The 21,546-nt window shown below is 44.7% G+C and overlaps 1 protein-coding gene and 1 long non-coding RNA gene across 7 annotated transcripts in view; one reads left to right on the top strand and one right to left on the bottom strand.

Moving 5' to 3' along the window:
- Positions 1-21,546, top strand: part of LOC137529006 (tetratricopeptide repeat protein 16-like) — a 417,560-nt gene that overhangs the window by 23,916 nt on the left and 372,098 nt on the right. The gene's annotated exons all lie outside the window — the stretch shown is intronic.
- On the bottom strand, positions 19,707-21,098 carry LOC137529008 (uncharacterized). The gene is made up of 2 exons (XR_011023556.1): positions 20,917-21,098; positions 19,707-19,930 (listed from the first exon to the last, which is right to left on the bottom strand). It is a non-coding gene; the product is annotated as an uncharacterized lncRNA (long non-coding RNA).

Here is a 21,546-nt window from a genome sequence, read left to right as displayed (position 1 = left end):
TGAACTCGCCAGTCGCCACACACCTAACGAAATACCTTGGGGTGTCTTCTTTCTAAAATGGGGTCACTTGTGGGGTTCCTATATTGCCCTGGCATTTTAGGGGCCCTAAACCGTGAGGAGTAGTCTAGAAAACAAATGCCTTTAAAATGACCTGTGAATAGGACGTTGGGCCCCTTAGCGCACCTAGGCTGCAAAAAAGTGTCACACATGTGGTATCGCCGTACTCAGGAGAAGTAGTATAATGTGTTTTGTGGTGTATTTTTACACATACCCATGCTGGGTGGGAGAAATCTCTCTGTAAATGGACAATTGTGTGTAAAAAAAAAAAATCAAACAATTGTCATTTACAGAGATATTTCTCCCACCCAGCATGGGTATGTGGGTATGTGTAAAAATACACCCCAAAACACATTATACTACTTCTCCTGAGTACGGCGGTACCACATGTGTGGCACTTTTTTACACCCTAAGTACGCTAAGGGGCCCAAAGTCCAATGAGTACCTTTAGGATTTCACAGGTCATTTTGCGACATTTGGTTTCAAGACTACTCCTCACGGTTTAGGGCCCCTAAAATGCCAGGGCAGTATAGGAACCCCACAAATGACCCCATTCTAGAAAGAAGACACCCAAAGGTATTCCATTAGGAGTATGGTGAGTTCATAGAAGATTTTATTTTTTGTCACAAGTTAGCGGAAAATGACACATTGTGAAAAAAAACAATTAAAATCAATTTCCGCTGGGGGGCGTGGCCGGAAGAGGCATGTGAGCGGACGTGTTCTCTGGAGCTCCCGTCTGAGGCCGATATAATCCTGCTTAATCCTCCTACTTGAGATAACACACAGGTTGCAATACCACCCGGGTGGATCCCCCTGGCCTCCCTGACTCGCCTATCGTAACTATGGGTCCTGCAAAGTCGGACAAAAAGGACAAAGATAAAGTCTCAGGCCCGCTGGATAAGTACAGGCGCCAAGATGGCGCCCAAGCTGTGGTGGAAGAGGAAGGAGAGGTGAACCCGGAGACCGCTCGAATACTGGAGGCGCTATCAGCAGTCCAGACCACCCTCACGGCAACCTTTAACACAAAGGTGGATGAGGTGAAGCTGGATCTCCAACTCCTCCGAGCAGAAATTGGTAACCTGCGAGACCGCGTGGCGGAGACTGAAAAGCGCATTTCTCAACTGGAGGACGATGTACGCCATGTTCCTAAAGACATGAGGTCTATGCAGCTACAAATCAGGTCAGTGATATCTAGACAAGAAGATATGGAGAACAGGCTTCGCCGGAATAATATCCGGCTTGTAGGCCTCCCCGAAAGGACCGAGGGAGACGACCCTGCGGCCTATCTTGAGTCCTTACTGCTGTCGGAATATGGAGCAGATGCCTTCACCAAAACTTTCTCTGTAGAACGGGCGCACCGCATCCCTTCACGGCAACCCATTCAAGGTGCCAATCCCCGCACTTTCATCAGCAGACTCTTACATTTTAAGGATAGAGACACTGTGCTAAGACTGGCCCGAGAGAAAGGGAATATCACCATTGATAATGTATCTATCTCCATTTTCCCTGACTTTGGTGTGGAAACACAAAAGCAGCGTGCCAGCTTCCAGGAGGTCAAACGTAGGCTGAGATTGTTGGATTATAAATACTCAATGCTTTTCCCTGCTCGCCTTAGAATACTGGTGGATGGTAAAACGCACTTTTTCGATCACGCAGCGGATGTCTCAACATGGCTGGACTCTAGGCCTGCTGCGTCACAAAGTTCTCCCAATGACGAGCCATAGCGCGATAGACATGCGGATGAGCCCTGTTACGATCCAGCTGAAACCGCAGTGTCCTGAATATAAATGCATCTCCGTGCCTCTATAATGATTAGAACCATAAATCCTGCAATAGTATAGTTGACACTTTAGGTTGATGTTTTGTGTGCTGGGGCTGGGTTCTGGTGCTTAAGATCAACTATGCTGGATGTGTCTTTCTATGCAGGGAAACCTCTCCTTCTTCCCCTCCCTCCCCCTGCCTCTCCCATTCTTCCCTAGTGGATAATGTATGTGTTAATGTCTGCAGAATAGCACTTATACTGCTTAGAGTGGGGTTGTGTGGGGGGTAGCTGCCCGGGGATGGTTGCGGGGGGGCCCGGGGCTCCCTGCCATCTGCAGGGGGTGGGGTGGTCCGGGCCCCCCCGCCCTCCCCCCTTTCTCAAGATTGTTCTGTTAAAAGTTTTTATTAATAGGTTCTCTCAAGTATTACTTTGCGGCCTAAACAAGTGAGTTGAAGCACACTGGTACTCTGGCTATGATCACTCCTAGGAGTGCTCTCAAGTGGACTGCGTGCGCCCATGCTGGCCGCACGGTGGCGGATGTTCTGCTGCTTGTGGCCGTGGTGGGCGCATGCGCTCCGCCCGGCGGCTACATTTGGAATAAGCTCTGGTCTACGTGTTATGCCAAGAGCACAAAGTTCCGCGATTCACTCCCATGGTACAATGGGGTCTTTTTATATTTGTTTTGTTATGTTAAAGTGCTACAGTCTGTCTGGAAGGTTCATTACACCCACTTCGGTTCACCAACATATGTTAGTCTCTATTATTGCTCACTCCCCTTGCAATGTCGGTTTCTAAGGTATCTTTTCTCACATGGAACGTGAGAGGAATACGAGATAAAGTCAAGCGGTCAGTGGTTTTAGACTACCTACGGAAGGCAGACGTGGATATTATTGCATTACAAGAAACTTACTTAGATGAATCTATGCCATTTGCATTACGCCGTCCTTGGATTGGCTGGCACTATAACTCTTTATTTACTTCACATTCACGAGGAGTGTCTTTACTAATAACGAAAAGAGCTCACTATCAGCTGATTTCTAAAATAGTGGATTCTGAGGGCAGATATGTATTTTTACATTGTCTGCTTTATAATGTGCCGATATTAATATTGGCAATATATATCCCGCCACCATTTGCTTATGACATCATTAGGAAAGCCATGGCTTTTATAACGTCTTATCCACATCTGCCCTCCATATGGCTGGGAGACCTTAATTATGTACTATACCCTGTGTTGGATAAAACCCCCAATCCAGGAGTTTCAAATAGGCCATCTAAACTACTGCAAATGCTTCAGTTAGTCTCTATCGAGGATACATGGCATTCTAAATTTCCCAATAAGGCTGCTTTTTCTTGTTTCTCCGCATCACATCACTCTCGGTCAAGAATTGATTATATAATGGCTAACTCTCTGCTACTATCTAACGTGCTCACTGTTGAATATCTGCCTGCAGTATTATCAGATCATTCTCCTTGTAAAGTATGTATCTCCTGGTTATTTCCGCCTAAAGCTAACCTGTGGAAGCTTCATCCATTTTGGTTGACAAAAATTACGGATATATTATCCATTGAAAGGGAATTAGATACTTTCTTTGCTCATCAGGGTGATTCAACGAACTTTACGTATATATGGAGTGCTGCTAAATTGCATATTAGAGATCGAGTCTCAGCAGCAATAAAAGTGATAAAGTCAAATTCCGCTGCATATGAAAAAAACGCTGTTGCCGCATTGCATGTGGCAGAATTAGATTATTCTAAAAATCCAAACTTTGAAGCAGAAACTCTATATAGACTAAAGCTGAGTGAATATGAACAACTGTTGATTGAGAAAGCTAATCGTAAGATATTATTTGCAAAGCAGAATTGGTATGAAACTGGTGATAAATGTGGTTCTTTGTTGGCTAGGATTTCTAGGCAACAACAAACCCCACAGGTAATACTAGCTGTTGAGAATAAAACGGGCACCCTTTGTAATTCCCCTGATGAGATACTAAATAGATTTGTAGAATATTATAGTACTCTTTATACGAAGCAAACTAACAGATCAGACGCTGAGATCTCTGCCTATTTGGATACTATTACATTGCCGTGTCTTACACCTCAACAAACAACTGCACTAGATGAACCATTGACAGAACGAGAAATCGAAGATGCAATCTCCTCTTTTCCCTCGTCTAAGTCACCAGGATCGGACGGCTTGCCCATTGAGCTATACAAGACCCATGCGCCCTATCTGTCTTCCAAGTTGCTAGCACTATATAAGGCCTCTTTAGATTCAGCTAAATTCCCAGACACAATAAGAGAAGCCATAATATCTCTTATTCTTAAGCCAGATAAACCCCCTACACGATGTGAGGCATATCGCCCAATCTCATTACTCCAAAATGATACCAATATTCTTGCAAAAGTACTAGCTAGACGTCTTAACCAGGTAATGAATCAGCTTGTGGATAGGGACCAGTCAGGATTTGTGCCGGGTCGCTCCACTGCACTTAATCTTCGCAGGTTGTATCTCAATCTGCAAGCTTCACATGTTAATGTGGGAACACGTATTATAGTATCATTAGACGCCGAAAAGGCATTTGATACCATTGAATGGGATTTTCTAATTGCGATCCTGCACAGATTCGGATTTGGTCCCTCTTTCATAGGTTGGGTGAAATTACTCTACACATGTCCACAAGCCAGAGTTAAAGTGAATGGATGGCTATCTCCTTCCTTTCAGCTACAAAGAGGCACCCGACAGGGGTGTCCTCTTTCTCCATTATTATTCGACCTGGCGATAGAGTCTTTGGCTGTCAAAATCCGACTTAACACTGGTATTCGAGGTTGGATTAAAGATAACTTTGAAGCCAAGGTCAGTCTTTATGCGGACGACATGCTTATGTACCTTGAAGATCCTGGTGACTCTTTGACAGGAGCGTTACAGACTATTAAGGAACACGGTACCTTCTCTGGCCTAAAGATAAATTGGTCCAAATCGGTCATTCTGCCAGTGGACCATTTTGCCCCAACAAAACAACATCTCTCCTCCCCCCTAATCTGGGTTAGTACATTTAAATATCTTGGAGTGATAGTGTCACGTTCCGCTAGTGAATTCGTAGAATTGAATCTAAATCCATTACTAGCACATGTAGATAGTAGGTTGAAAGCCTGGGAAAAGCTATTTTTAAATGTCACGGGTAGAGCCAATCTGTTTAAAATGATCTTGTTGCCTAAAATATTATATGTAACTTGGCACTCCCCTGTATTTTTACAACCGTCGGTATTTGCTAAGCTCCACTCTCATCTCGCCAGATTTATATGGGCCAAAAGTCGCCATAGACTCTCGCTACCAACCTCGCAGCAACCCAAAGATCTAGGAGGGATAGCTTTGCCCAATTGCCATCTTTATTACCTAGCTGCCCAACTCTCTCATTTATATGATGGTTTTAGAGAAGGTAAAACGTCTTTGCAACTCCTTTTGTTCTCACAACTCTCAGTCTCGCATCAAGACCCCTTTTATAATACATTAACCACCCTGGCGTTCTATTAAGATCGCCAGGGCGGCTGCGGGAGGGTTTTTTTTAAATAAAAAAAAAACTATTTCATGCAGCCAACTGAAAGTTGGCTGCATGAAAGCCCACTAGAGGGCGCTCTGGAGGCGTTCTTCCGATCGCCTCCGGCGCCCAGAATAAACAAGGAAGGCCGCAATGAGCGGCCTTCCTTGTTTTGCTTACATCGTCGCCATAGCGACGAGCGGAGTGACGTCATGGACGTCAGCCGACGTCCTGACGTCAGCCGCCTCCGATCCAGCCCTTAGCGCTGGCCGGAACTTTTTGTTCCTGCTACGCTGGGCTCAGGCGGCTGGGGGGACCCTCTTTCGCCGCTGCTCGCGGCGGATCGCCGCAGTGCGGCGGCGATCAGGCAGCACACGCGGCTGGCAAAGTGCCGGCTGCGTGTGCTGCTCTTTATTTGAAGAAAATCGGCCCAGCAGGGCCTGAGCGGCAGCCTCCGGCGGTGATGGACGAGCTGAGCTCGTCCATACCGCCCGGCTGGTTAAAAGGATGGAAAGGTATAGTGAGAAGCTTGTCTCTGCCCCCGACATTAATACAGATACTTAAAGTATGGGATCAGGCGCATACATTTTTGCAACTAGAGGATACATTTAAGTTTATGCCCCTTTGGGAGAATAGCCTTTTACCTGAATTGAACAAGCTTGATGACGCACTATGGTGGATAGATAAGGGTCTCTTATTTCTTCATCAACTTTTTGTTAGTGGTACTCTAAAGACATTCACACAGTTGGCCGTTGAATTTAACCTACCTAATACAGCCTACTATAAATTTATTAGATTAAAACATGCAATTACTAGTCAGTTTAGAGTATTCCCACAAACATTTGATGATTCCACTATATTGACTATTTTAAAAAGTAGCTCCTCTAGACAGTTGATCTCAGCGTTCTACAATACTATGATGGTGCCTTCTGCCACTCGAAGAGTCTTTCAACGGAAAATCTTCTGGGATAGAGAAGCAGGAGGTGTTGCTGATGAAGAATGGGAGGATGTCCTCTCTAGTGTAACCAGGGTCTCCCCGCACTTACCTGACCGCTTGACTTATCTCTATGTACTATACAGAGCCTTTCTGACCCCAGTACGTTTAAGCAAATTTAAACCACTAGTAGATGATTCATGTCCAAAGTGCCGAATAGAGAAGGGAACTTTCCTACATATGATGTGGTCCTGTACCTTTGTGAATTTATATTGGTTGCAGATTGTTAAATTCCTGAATGATCGAATGGGGTGCCAGTAACCTGCGATATTAAACATTGCCTACTGAATTTGTTTTCTAATACAATTACTGATAAATACTCTAAACAATTTATAATTGAAGTATTACATATGGCGCGGAAAACGCTAACCAAAAGTTGGATAACCACAACAATCCCTTCTTGCTCGGACTGGATACGAGCAGTGAATACTACATTACCCTACAGGAAAGCAATATATCAAAATAGAGGGGCTCTACCACGATTTAACAGAATCTGGGCGAAGTGGATGGACTCTGTACATACTCAGACAGGGCGACCTTAGTTGACTTTGATGGAGAAAAGTGAGGTGGGTGTAAACTGAACCTTCCTCCTGAATTGGAGGATGGACAATCCCCATAAATCTGATATTGACATAAGCACTATTTTGTTTGCTCTCTTAAAAGAGCTGTTACTGGTTTTACAAGTCGAGCCTTGTGGACCACAATTGGTCACCACTATTCAGTGTCTCAACATATTCTGTATGTGAGCCTAAAGGCCCATACACACGTCGGATTTTAGCGAACGACCCGTCGTTTGAACGTTCCGTCGTTCGGACGTTTTCGCGTCAAATCCAACGTGTGTACAGACTATCGTTCCGGCGGATTGTTGGTAACCAGTCTTATCACCCGAACGATAGTCTGTACACACGTCGGATTTGACGCGAAAACGTCCGAACGACGGAACGTTCAAACGACGGGTCGTTCGCTAAAATCCGACGTGTGTATGGGCCTTAAGGCTAAGCATGTATGTCCATTCTATATCCTGGGCACTGAGTTGTAATTATGTACACAGTGATAGATAATCCTAGATAATGACTAAACCTATAACTCTGTACTTGTTCCTTCTATACCCTGATCTGTAACGCACTGTAAAAGTTATATACAAATTCTTTGTTACCTGTCTGATGATGGTCCACAATAAACTTGATTTGTTATGGAAAAAAAAAATCAATTTCCGCTAACTTGTGACAAAAAAATAAAATCTTCTATGAACTCACCATACTCCTAACGGAATACCTTGGGGTGTCTTCTTTCTAAAATGGGGTCATTAGTGGGGTTCCTATACTGCCCTGGCATTTTAGGGGCCCTAAACCGTGAGGAGTAGTCTTGAAACAAAAATGACCTGTGAAATCCTAAAGGTACTCATTGGACTTTAGGCCCCTTAGCGCAGTTAGGGTGCAAAAAAGTGCCACACATGTGGCCGTACTCGGGAGAAGTAGTATAATGTGTTTTGGGGTGTATTTTTACACATACCCATGCTGGGTGGGAGAAATACCTCTGTAAATGACAATCTTTTGATTTTTTTACACACAATTGTCCATTTACAGAGTTATTTCTCCCACCCAACATGCAGCTGCAGTGAGTTCATAGAAGATTTTATTTTTTGTCACAAGTTAGCGGAAATTGATTTTTATTGGTTTTTTTCACAAAGTGTCATTTTCCGCTAACTTGTGACAAAAATAAAATCTTCTATGAACTCACCTTACTACTAACGGAATACCTTGGGGTGTCTTCTTTCTAAAATGGGGTCATTTGTGGGGTTCCTATACTGTCCTGGCATTTTAGGGGCCCTAAACCATGAGGAGTAGTCTTGAAACGAAATTTCTCAAAATGACCTGTGAAATCCTAAAGGTACTCATTGGACTTTGGGCCCCTTAACGCAGTTAGGGTGCAAAAAAGTGCCACACATGTGGTATCGCCGTACTCAGAAGAAGTAGTATAATGTGTTTTGGGGTGTATTTTTACACATACCCATGCTGAGTGGGAGAAAGATCTCTGTAAATGGACAATTGTGTGTAAAAAAAAAAATGAAAAAATTGTCATTTACAGAGATATTTCTCCCACCCAGCATCGGTATGTGTAAAAATATACCCCAAAACACATTATACTACTTCTACTGAGTACGGCAATACCACATGTGTGGCACTTTTTTGCAGCCTAACTGCGCTAAGGGGCCCAAAGTCCAATGAGCACCTTTAGGCTTTACAGGGGTGCTTACAAATTAGCACCCCCCAAAATGCGAGGACAGTAAACACACCCCACAAATGACCCCATTTTGGAAAGTAGACACTTCAAGGTATTCAGAGAGGGGCATGGTGAGTCCGTGGCAGATTTCATTTTTTTTTGTCGCAAGTTAGAAGAAATGGAAACTTTTTTTTTTTTTTTGCCACAAAGTGCCATTTTCCGCTTACCTGTGACAAAAAATATCTTCTATGAACTCACTATGCCTCTCAGTGAATACTTTGGGATGTCTTCTTTCCAAAATGGGGTCATTTTGGGGGTATTTATACTATCCTGGAATTCTAGCCCCTCATGAAACATGACAGGGGGTGAGAAAAGTCATAGATGCTTGAAAATGGGAAAATTCACTTTTTGCACCATAGTTTGTAAACGCTATAACTTTTACCCAAACCAATAAATATACACTGAATGGTTTTTTTTTAAATCAAAAACATGTTTGTCCACATTTTTCGTGCTGCATGTATACAGAAATTTTACTTTATTTGAAAAATGTCAGCACAGAAAGTTAAAAAATCATTTTTTTGCCAAAATTCATGTCTTTTTTGATGAATATAATAAAAAGTAAAAATCGCAGCAGCAATCAAATAGCACCAAAAGAAAGCTGTATTAGTGACAAGAAAAGGAGGCAAAATTCATTTAGGTGGTAGGTTGTATGAGCGAGCAGTAAACCGTGAAAGCTGCAGTGGTCTGAATGGAAAAAAAGTGCCTGGTCCTTAAGGGTGGTAAAGCCCACGGTCCTCAAGTGGTTAAGGGTGGTTGGTAAATGCTGTGGGCTTGTGGGGTGGGAGGCAAGCATTTACTATCCTATGGGGGCTTCTCCATACCCCCATCTATATGAGGCCCCCATCTTGCTGCTTCCTGTGCTGCGGGAACTGTAGGTTTAAATATCTGCAGTAATGTCGCGTGCCCTAGGCCACCACAGTGCATGCTGGGTGATGTAACCAAATGAATGGAATACACCCAGGGCTGTGGAGTCGGTCCAAAAATCCTCCGACTCCGACTCATCAGTTTAGGATTCCTCCGACTCCGACTCCTCTAATTTGCATATTACAATTTTGTTGATTAAAAGTATGTAACATGAAATTCGTCTCTTAACTGCCAACGCTTAGGAATTTTACAAGACAACTGAAGTGAGAAGGATATGTAGACTACTATATTTATTCCCTTTAGACTAAAACTAGTCCTTGGTAAGAGTACTTGTAAAAGGTACAAACCGGAACAAAGAACATCTATCAGGTCCTAGGCAATGTAAGTGTGGGTACATGTAAGAATGATGTGCAGCTACTCTGCAGGGGAATGAGGAGATTGTAAACAGACAACACCTCTGTGTTCAATGTGCACAGCATTCTCAGTGGATTCCCTGCAGCTCTGTGGGGAGTGCATATGTAGAGTATAGTACTACTGTGTAACAAAGTAAACCTAAGACAGATTAAATTAAAGTTTTATACATACCTGGTGCTTCCTCCAGCCGCCTTCAGGATAATCAGTCCCTCGTTGTCCTCCTCCACCACCTGGATCTTCTGCTATGAGTCCAGGTACTTGAGCCAGTCGGGCGTAGTGCGCATGCACACACTCCGCCGCCAGGAGCATACTACACCTGTGCAGCACTATTGCGCAGGTGCAGAATGTTCCTGGCTGTGGGAGCGGCATGTGGCCGGACAGCGCTGACTGGCTGAATTACCAGGACTCATAGCAGAAGATCCGGGTGGTGGAGGACAGCGAGGGACTGATTAGACTGAAGGGGGCTGGAGGAAGCCCCAGGTATGTATAAAACTTTACTTTTCATCCGTCTCAGTTACCCTTTAATTTGTAGTCACCAAACCAAATTTTAACAACATATCAAATTATTTGATTTCATCAGCAAAGGGAGTGCATACATTTGCATAAATCAGCATCAATGCAGAATAATTTCCATCTCGTTGACCATCTCTATTAGTGACACAGCTACACATCAGGCTTTATTCTTACAGCATAGATGTTATTTAGTATATATAAGAGATTCCTGTGTACACATCATATATACAGTCACAATCAGATATGTATATCTGACCTTAAAAATACAGGGACTGCTGTATTGAAGCAGCACAAGTAACTAATTTTGATTGGTTTATTTCATTTTTGTGGACTAAGCACAGCTATTACGGTATATATAGTGTATATATACATTATTTTTAATGACTATTATCTGAGAAATAGAAAAATGTATCATATTTTCTATTTTAATTACAGTTACAAATTCATTAGGAGTCGGAGTCGGTGCATTTTTTTTCCGACTCCAGGCACCCAAAATTGCCCGACTCCACGACTCCGACTCCATGACTCCGACTCCACGACTCCGACTCCACAGCCCTGAATACACCTCCGCCAGCATGCACTGTGTGGCCTAGGGCACACAATTTTACTACGGATATTTCAACCTGCAGTTCTGCAGCACAGTAAGCAGCAAAATAAAGCCCTCATATAGATGGGGGGCATGGAGCAGCCCCCGTTGGTTAGTAAATGCTTGCTGCCTACTGCCTGGCACTGATGGGGTGGTGACAGGTGATGTGGCACAGCATGCTGCTTTGCCCTTCATTCCCCTTCTCCCTCTGGCAGAGTGGCAGGTGTGGGAGGCAGTCAGCCTGACAGTAGAGGAGACTGATGGAGTGGCTGCATGGTGGCAAAAGCTCAGTCCCCTGCCACGCAGCTCATCTCTGTGTCCTCTCCTCTTTCTGTCTCCCCTCCGGCTCTCTCCATGTGTAGAGGCAGCATGGAGGGGAGGGGGTGGATCCACGGCCAGCACAGTACTGCTCTGTTACCAGCCGGAACTAAGAACTGATTGTCAGGAACAGAGCTTGCTGTATCATTCCACGATGAGGCGGCTGGTGAAAAATAGTCCCCTTTCACTTGTCAGCCTTCTGCTTCAATGAGCTGCGGCATGGGGGGAGGGGATAAGGTCGGTAGGGGTGGTGATCACTGCCAGGCTGGACATAAGGAGATAGGAAAAAAGCACTTGCATCCAGGAACATCGGGCCCTGCCCTTATTTTTATAATGGCTACAGGCCTCATAGCATGGATATGGCTGCTATGGTGGTTCGTACACCACTGGACACATTATGGGGTACTGAGGAGGTGGGGCACACTATGGGAGTACTGGAAATTCTATTATTACTCGGAAGGTGGGGCCTACTAGGGGGGGTACTGGGAAGCATGATGGGTACTGAGAAGCATGATGGGGGTATTGGGAACCATGATGGGGTTCTGGGAAGCATGATGGGGTTCTGGGAAGCATGATGGGGGTACTGGAAAGCTTTATGGGGGTACTAGGAAGCATTATGGGAGTACTGGGAAGCATTATGGGGGTACTGGTAAGCATTACGGGGTACTGGGAAGCATGATGGGGTTCTGGGAAGCATTTTGGGGTACTGGGAAGCATTTTGGGGTACTGGGAAGCATTATGGGGTGCTGGGAAGCATTATGGGGGTACTGGGAAGCATTATGGGGGTACTGGGAAGCATTATGGGGGTACTGGGAAGCATTACGGGGTACTGGGAAGCATTTTAGGGTACTGGGAAGCATTTTGGGGTACTGGGAAGCATTATGGGGTGCTGGGAAGCATTATTGGGTACTTGGAAGCTTTATGAAGGTACTGGGAAGCATTATGGGGTACTGGGAAGGATGATGGGGTACTGGGAAGCTTTATGGGGGTACTGGGAAGCATTATGGGGTACTAGTAAGCTATGACCCAGAGCTGAACAGTGGAATGTTGCTGGTGTTGGGGTTATAGTTGAATTGCTATGGTTCTCACCTGGCTCAACTCCGTCCCTCGCTCCATTCTCAGGATCGGTTGCACGTCCTCTCCACAGATGACTCAAGTAAGCTCTGCAAAAAAGAGAGAGAGAGATTTTTTAAACTGGGGAAACAACTGTGCTTGTGTGAGGTTTGTAAGGCTCCCTGTATAATAGCCCCTGCCCTGCTACCTGGGAGACCCACAACCACACCAACGCACAGACACCTCCAACACCCCCCAAACACACACCCACCCACATAGCCGGTCCCCAGATAAATGTTTAGACTAGAAAGTGGTCCCAAATAATTTTGGGGACCCCTGCTGTAAATGCTCTTTTACACTACATGCAATTCCAATTTGATGTGATTAAAAAGTCCTGCATGCTGTGTTTTTCTTCTTGTGTTCATAGAAACCAGTCCACGAACTGCTAACTCACTGCACCCCCACCCCATCCCATCCCATCTCCCTCATTCCCCCTGCTTTGGCAATGCCTGTATTGAAACTTGGTTATGTCAATAAAGCTATTTTTGATTTGATAAGCTGGTCCCTGCAGAGTCCAGGTTGGAAGCACAGCTATGCTGTGTGAAAAGAGGAGTGATTCCTGTCTTCCAGCCAGACAGCATGCAAGTACAGGAGAGTAGTGATGTCGCAAACCTCCGATTTTCGTTTTGGGAACCTTCGCGGAAGGTTCGGTTCGCGGAAAAGTTCGCGAACCGCAATAGACTTTAATGGGGAGGCGAACTTTGAAAAATAGAAAAAATTATGCTGGTCACAAAAGTGATGGAAAACATGTTTCAAGGGGTCTAACACCTGGAGGGGGCATGGCGGAGTGGGATACATGCCCAAAGTCCCGGGGAAAAATCTGGATTTGACGCAAAGCAGAATTTTAAGGGCAGAAATCACATTGAATGCTAAATTGCAGGCCTAAAGTACTTTAAACTATCTTGCATGTGTATACATCAATCAGGGAGTGTAATCAGAGTACTGCTTCACACTGACACACCAAACTCACTGTGTAACGCACCGCAATCAGCTGTTTGCGTAGTGATGGCCGTGCTGGACTGGTGCGCAACATGGCCAGAGTGCAGGCCGTGGCAATTTTCCAGCCCATATGGTCGCCGGGCTGTGGTAGCTCAATGATAGAACAACAGTGACTGTCCAGCTGATCAAATGTGGGCTGTCCACAATGAAGCAGCGACCTTATTATCTTCTTGTATGTAGGTAGGCATAGGTAGGAGTCCCAGTATAGGTAGCTAGGCATAGGTAGGTGCCTCAGTAGTTAGCTAGGCATAGGTAGGAGACCCAGTATAGGTAGGTAGGCATAGGTAGGGGTCCCAGTAGTTAGCTAGGCATAGGTAGGAGTCCCAGTATAGGTAGGTAGGCATAGGTAGGAGTCCCAGTATAGGTAGGTAGGCATAGGTAGGTGCCTCAGTAGTTAGCTAGGCATAGGTAGGAGTCCCAGTATAGGTAGGTAGGCATAGGTAGGTGCCTCAGTAGTTAGCTAGGCATAGGTAGGAGTCCCAGTATAGGTAGGTAGGCATAGTTAGGTCCCCTAGTATAGGTAGGTAGGTGTCCCCGTATAGGTAAGTAGGTGCCCCAGTAGTTAGGTAGGCATAGGTAGGTGTCCCAGTATAGATAGTTAGGCAGGGCCTGGTTGGCACCGTAATTACAATTACCAAGGTCCAGCTGCAACAGATAGGGCTGTATAATGTCAGTGTCAGTGAGCAACACACCCCAAAAAAAAAAATATCAGGAAAACATTAGCTCTCAAAAGAGCTGTTGAGGGGTGATATTTTAGCAATAACAATCAGCCAGGAGCAAGCCAAGAGCCTAACTAATCTTTCCCTAGGAGAAAAAATCTGCAGTAGCTCTCCCTAGTCTGTCTATTTGCAGCAGGCACACGAGTGAGTGTCATGGCCAGCGAGCCTGCCTTATATAAGGGGGGGTCCAGGGCTTAGTGTAGCCTGAATGGCTATAATGTGCCTGCTGACTGTGATGCAGAGGGTCAAAGTTGACCCTCATAGTGCATTATGGGGCGAATCGAACTTCCGCAAAAGTTCGCCTGTTCCAGGTGAATGCGAACCACCAAAGTTCGCCTGGAACCGTTTGCCGGCGAACCGTTCGCTACATCTCTACAGGAGAGCTTGTTGTGTAGACACAAGCAGAGGAGAGATTGGGTGGAGCAGCTGTGTCAGAGGGCACACTCTTCCAATCAGTGCTACAGTTAAATGGGCGGGACATACAGGGCACTCTCAGACACCATGGCTTCTCCATGCACTATAGAAGTGCATTCATCTTACAGACTCAGCAGCTGGATTGTCTATTTGTCACCCCCCCCCCCCCCCCCCGCCTACTCCTCACCCAGGGCTCTACGCCCCAGGGCTGGGCAGAGGCGAGAGAGGCTCCAGCCTCAGGGCGCAGTGTAGGAGGGGGCGCACAACTCACTCAGCTATCAATCCCTTTTTGTGTTTAAAGCATAAACAAATAAGACAAGGGGATGCATGGCAATGACTGCAAACCAGATAACTAAAGATTAAGGTGTGTGTGTGTGGGGGGGGGGGGGAGCTGGGTCACCTCTTAGTCTAATAGCAATCAGTGTGTGACGGCTGGGGTGGGAGGGATGGAGGGGCGCACTTTGGTGTCTCAGCCTCGGGTGCTGGAGGACATTGTACCAGCTCTGCTACGCCCTCCCCCACATCATTGTTTGTAGGCCAGTGGTCTGTAGTGATTGGATCCAAATGCAAGAGCACTGCTAGGTAACAGCACAGAATCTGTCTGTCTGTACAGTATTCTTTGCCAGAACTGTCACCCTAGCAATCGCATCAGATCACTACGGGTTGCAGCCATTACAGGTGTCCACTAATCTTAACGCAAACCTGAACTAAAAAAGTCAAAAATAAACATACACATTTCATATACAGTATACCTCTGTATAGTCTACTCATCAATCCCTTTCTCCTCTTCTGCGTACTGTTTGTCCACTGTGATCAATAGAATTATCCGTCCTCCATTTTGAAAATGGCCATTACCTCATAACAGCTTCATGGTCAGCACACTGTTAAACTGTGTCCATGTGAACCATAGTGAAACATGGGCATTACCTTGCTCATCAGTTGTTCTTTCAGTTATAATAAACTGAAATAAACTATTTGTTTTAAGATATTCCATGGTTTTATTTTATGTTTAAAGTGGTTCTGTGGATAGTTTTTAAAAACAAGAACGCACACTTACCTGGGGCTTCTACCGGCCCCCTGCAGCTGTCCTGTCCCGCGCCGTCCTCCTAGGATCCTCTGTTCCCCGCCTCCTTTCACGGTCCAATTATTCATCTAACTAGACGAGTACAACTGTGCCTGCGCTGCCACGCGTGGCCTCGCTCCTGTTCGTGTCTCCGGGAGCATAATGCGCAGGCGCAATATGAAAACATTTGTACTGCGCAGGAACTAGGATGCGCGCAGCCGTGCAGGCGCATTTGCATTCGTCTAGTTTTTAAAAACTATACAGATAACCCCTTTAAACATTTACAAAGTAGATTTAGGGCTTGTTCACACCTAGGGCGTTTAGTTATTTTTTCAGCACCAGCGATTTCAAAATCACCATAAAAGCGATTGTGCAATGATTCCTTATGGAACTGTTCATATCTGCTCGTTTTGTCTGCTTTCCGCTGGCTGCACCATTTTTGGGAAGATTTTGCTATAATGGAAGGTATAGGAAAAGCGCAAAACGCTTACAAAATCGCTTTATGCATCAATTGCATTTGCGCTTTCATGAATAAATACATTGTATTTATTCATTTCCGGGTGAAAGAGTTCACTTCCTGACTGACATCAGGAAGTGAACAAATGGAACCGCTCTGCAAAAGGGCTTAGAAAAATTCTTGATACAATATTGAAGTGCACAGGTAAGCGCTGGGATCGGGGAAACAAAAACCACTCACAAAATCGCAGAACGCTGGCCTCAGCGATTGTGATTTTAGATGTGAACACTGAACAAAGCCTTAGGGCCTGTTTCCACTACACACAGATTGGATACAAAATGGATGCAGAAAACTGACTCCAATGAATGCCTATGGGCCTGTTTCCACTAAACGCAATTTTTTTGATACAGATTTCCCTCATTGGAGTCAGTTTTTCTGCATTTATATAGCCAGATGTGTCCACAATATCAGTCACCCCCAGTATAGCCTGATGTGTCCTCTGTGTTTGGCACCTCCCAGTATACATAGACAGATGTATCTCCAGGATTGCTGCCCCTCATTATAACTAAATGTGTCCCCAGGAATAGTGGTCCCCCATTATCGCCAGAAGCGCCCTCAGGATTAGTGAGTGCACCCAGGATTAGGGCCCCCCCACCATTATAGCCACATCTGCCCCCAGTATAAAATTATACACTGAAAATTAAAATGTGTCCCCTCTTACTTTATCCCACCCCCCCAGGTGCACATTTTACCCTCCACCAGGGGTCCACGCACCCCCATAAGGGCCAGTCAGATGCCCCACCCACCACCCAGGCAGCCCCCTCGGTGGCCAGATCTGTTAAAAAAAGGATCAGAAAGCAGCCTGACTCACCTTATCTCGTTCCAGCGATCAGCCTGCAGCCCGTGCCTCCAATCCCAGCTCTGCACGCAGCCCTGTAATGCTGGATACCGGGTCATCAAGCCGGTCCCCGGCTATTCAGCATCACAGGGCTGCGTGCAGATCGGGGATCGGAGGCTCGGGCTGCAGACTGATCACTGGACCGAAATAAGGTGAGTCAGGCTGCTTTCTGATCCGTTTTTTTAACAGATCTGGCCACCGAGGGGAGAGATGAAGGATCACCGCTGTTTGCTACAGCGGTGATCGTTCATACGCGGGGGGATCACTAATTGGCTACAAGGGAACATTTTCCCTTTCACCAATTAGTATTGCAGCTGTTAGTGCCGGGAGGTGCGCTCTGAAGCGCACCTGTTCCTGCACAACAGGGCTGCAAGCAGGTCAGTATATCTACGTGGTTTTGGCTTGGCGGTACCACAGCTGACGTAGATATACTGTATCAAAGGACAAAGTGGTTAAGAGCAGGAAAGAGATAAAAAGCTTCAATAGTTCATATATTTTAGCCCTGGCATACTTCAATTAATGTGTCATTGAGAAAAGGCCACGAAACAGTAAAAGCTTAAAAAGTTAATTGAAATCTAAAATAAAACTGGGATAACTTTAAAATTCATTTTTAGAAGTAGGAGGATTGATACAATTGTTTATCTCAGTTTTTTTTCGCCTTGGATGTCCTTTAACTATTTCTGCCGCCTGGACGCGATCACGGGCGCGCCCCCGTGCCCCCGTGGTGTCCCCTGGTAGCCCTGGGATCAGTGAACGGGAACATGGTTCCCCATCACCGATCCGTCTCCCCAGCAGAAAAACTGAACGCTCTTACAAGCGGCTTCAGTTCTTTTGCTCGGAAAAATTTCCGCATCACCCTTGTACTTCCACTTAGCGAGAAGCACAAGGAGGCTAAACAAAAAAAAACAAGGTGGCCATCTTGTGGCCAAATAGTAAAACTACATCTACATATTTTTTACATTACAATTTACACATATAATAACATTAAAAATTAACTGTTTATTTCCCACACCAAAATATTACCCAAATAAAAATTTTTATGGAAAAAAAAATTACAATTAAAAAAAAAAGAGACATAAATAGTTAGCTAAGGGTCTGAACTTTTTAAATATGCATGTGAAGGGGGTATACTACGAACATTTTTTAAATTATAAGCTTGTAAATAGTGATGGACGCAAAATGGAAAAAATGCAACTTTATTTCCAAATAAAATATTGGCGCCATACATTGTGATAGGGACAAAATTTATATGGTGTCATGAGACAAACGGGCAAATAAAATACATAGGTTTTAATTATGGAAGCGTGGATTATTTTAAAGCTATAATTGCCAAAAACTGAAATCATGAATTTTTTCAATTTTTTTCCTTATTAATCCTGTTAAAATGCATTTATTAAAAAAAAATAATTCTTAGCAAAATGTACCACCCAAAGAAAGCCTAATTAGTGGCATAAAAAACAAGATATCGATCAATAAATTGTGATAAGTAGTGATAAAGTTATTAGCAAATGAATGGGAGGTGAAAATTGCTCTGATGAATAAGGTGAAAAATCCCCGCGGGCTGAAATGGTTAAGTACCCATTGAGTCCAGCATAAGTAACCCACATGTTGAGAACCTAGACCATAGGGCACTTAAGGAACTCTGTCTACTATCAAGTGGGCGCATGCTTAGTAGTGCATCTGCAGTGACAGCACTAACACCTGGAGATTGTGGCGGTAAGATCTTGGTTATACAACATATCCCAGGTTCAACTCTGTACCTGGCATTTGCTGTACAGTATAAACAAGATCTTACTGCTGAACTCTCAGCAACGGAGTGCCTAACTGCTACATGTGCTTGCATTATAAATAAGCCTCTCCAAAGCAGTCTACTTCCTTTTTGTGGCTTTGCTAGCAGTAAACAGACAGAGAGGCCAGACCCATGGTCCTATGGTATGGCTGACTTTAGCTGGGGGAACATCTAGTTTTCGGGTGCATGAAAAAATCGTGGGCAGAAAAAGGGCCCCACTAAATAACAAGACTGGCAATGAAAACGACAAGATATTAACTTTAAAAATTGTAACAAAATTCATCAATACAGCTTAACCTAACCCTACTCTCACACAGAGCCATCACCTGGCGGTGCCTAAACCTAACCACCCCATGGTGGCTCCTAACCCTAACCACCCACTTGCACAAACACCTTTACACACATAGGGCTCGATTCACAAAGCGGTGCTAACCCAGTTAGAGACTTTAGGCATGATAACCATTGCACCACTCTGGTGAAAAGCCAGTTTAGGTGTGATAAGTTTAGGCATGATAAGTTTAGGTGTGATAAGTTTAGGCATGCTAAGTTTAGATAAGTTTAGATCGCTTGCAAAGTCCCACACGCAAAGCAGCGCCATTAAACTTTATACGAAGTACACCAGACTTTGCTAGCGTAAAACTTTTGATCAGCTGTGCACCGCGGTGCTAACGCAGTTGGCTCTTAAACTTATCATGCCTAAACTTATCACACCTAAACTTATCATGCCTAAACTTATCACACCTAAACTTATCACACCTAAACTTATCATGCCTAAACTGAGTTTAGGCATGATAAAGGGCTTTTCACCAGGGTGCTAACTGTTAGCACTGCTTTGTGAATCAGGCCCATAGAAACAATAACATATTTGATTATTTAAAATCTGTACAAACAATATAATAACAAAAAAAACTATAGTGTTGCAAGTTTCTAAAATGATAACATATTTCAAACATTTTAATGTTCTAATGTTGATAACGATATTTATCCCATGCCCATTTCACTGCGCGGGCAGCACGGTGGCGTAGTGGTTAGCACTCTTGTCTTGCAGCGCTGAGTCGCCAGTTTCAATCCCTGCCAGGTCAACATCTTCAAGGAGTTTGTATGTTCTCTCCGTGTCTGTGTGGGTTTTCTCCGGGCACTCTGGTTTCCTCCCACAAGAAAACATACCGATAAGTTAATTGGCTTCCCCCTAAAATTCCGCCCTAGACTGTGATACATACACTAAACGATGCATACATAGATATATAACTATGGTAGGAATTAGATTGTGAGCTCCTTTGAGGGTCAGTTAAGTGACAAGACAACATACTCTATACAGCACTGCGTAAGATGTCGGTGTTATATAAATACTAAATAATAATAATTGGGCACTGTGGGGAGGGGGGTCACCCAACACTGGGGAAACATCTGTGACTGTGCAGTGGCGTAGCTAAGGAGCTATAGGCCCTGGTGCGAGTTTTACAGGGCCCCCCCCCCCAAGTACTGTATACATAACAATTGATACAGCGCACCAAAATCTGCCAAGGACAACCACAAGGTGCAAGAACGGGATGGGGAACAGCTTATCATTATTATCATTCAAATCATTAATAGAAGTGATCATAACAAGCACAGGACCAATATAGAGCTAATATTACAGACAGTTGTGGGCCCCTCTGTCCTAAGGGCCATGGTGCGGTCAAGGCCTCTGCAACCCCTATTGCTACACCACTGTGCCTGTGTGTTTGTAAGGCTCCCCGTATAATAGCCCCTGCCCTGCTACCTGGGAGACCCCCCAACCACACCAATGCACAGAAACCTGCAACACCCCCCAAACACACACCCACCCACCGCAGTGTAAAAGAAGCCTGAACCTGATCAGACTAGGGTGGAGAGGTGTGTCAGCTCCTCCCCTAGGTGTGGCCCGCAAACAGTGACATAGCTAAGGAGCTGTGGGCCCCGATGCCAGTTTTACATGGGTCCCCCCAAGCATTCTATACATAACAGTTGACACAGCGCACCAAAACCTACCAATGGCAACTACAGTGTCAGAGGGGCAAGAAGGGGATGGGGAACAGTTTGTTAATAATTACTACCAGTCAAAGCATCTATATAAGTGATTATAATGAGCACAGGACCAATAGAGAGCTCATACTGCGGTTAAGGGAGGACCCCTCTGGCTCAAGGGCCCCGATGTGGTCGCAACCTCTGCACCCCCTATTGCTACGCCCCTGTCAGCAAAACACCCAGGCTTTTCCTATGTATATAGATCACGCTCTTCTTTCTCCTAAGCACAAGCTCAAACAACGCTCTGCTTTCTGCTCTGCTCAAGCTCACTCAACTGAATCAGTGAGTGACCAACTCAACTGAATCAGTGAGTGACCACTTTCCAACTGCCATTTTTTGTTTATTTTCAAAATATAACTGCCATTTGTAGCTGCCTCAGCAGTTGGAACTACAACTATGGGTGCTCCAGTGGACCAAAAAGCCTCCACTTTGATAAGCTTTGACTCTGAGATGGATTTGAAACGGGCAGATTTGTTTTTTCAAATAGAACATCTCAACATTCTTGACTTATTCAAAGCCAGCTCACCAAAATCTGTTTAACTGATCTGTACTCCCAGCTAGAAATAAATAACTACTATTTCCTTTTTTTTTCCTTATAAGCAATTATAGTCTGGCACAGTGGATTATAGCAGTTATAATTTCAAATACATCTGTTTTTTTTTTTTAATTTTATATTTTATTTTAAACACTTCTGGGGGGTTTAAGGACCCTTTTCCAC

The sequence above is a fragment of the Hyperolius riggenbachi genome, chromosome 8, assembly GCF_040937935.1.
Source record: "Hyperolius riggenbachi isolate aHypRig1 chromosome 8, aHypRig1.pri, whole genome shotgun sequence".
Lineage (NCBI taxonomy): Eukaryota > Metazoa > Chordata > Amphibia > Anura > Hyperoliidae > Hyperolius > Hyperolius riggenbachi.
This window is presented reverse-complemented; position numbering and strand designations above follow the sequence as displayed.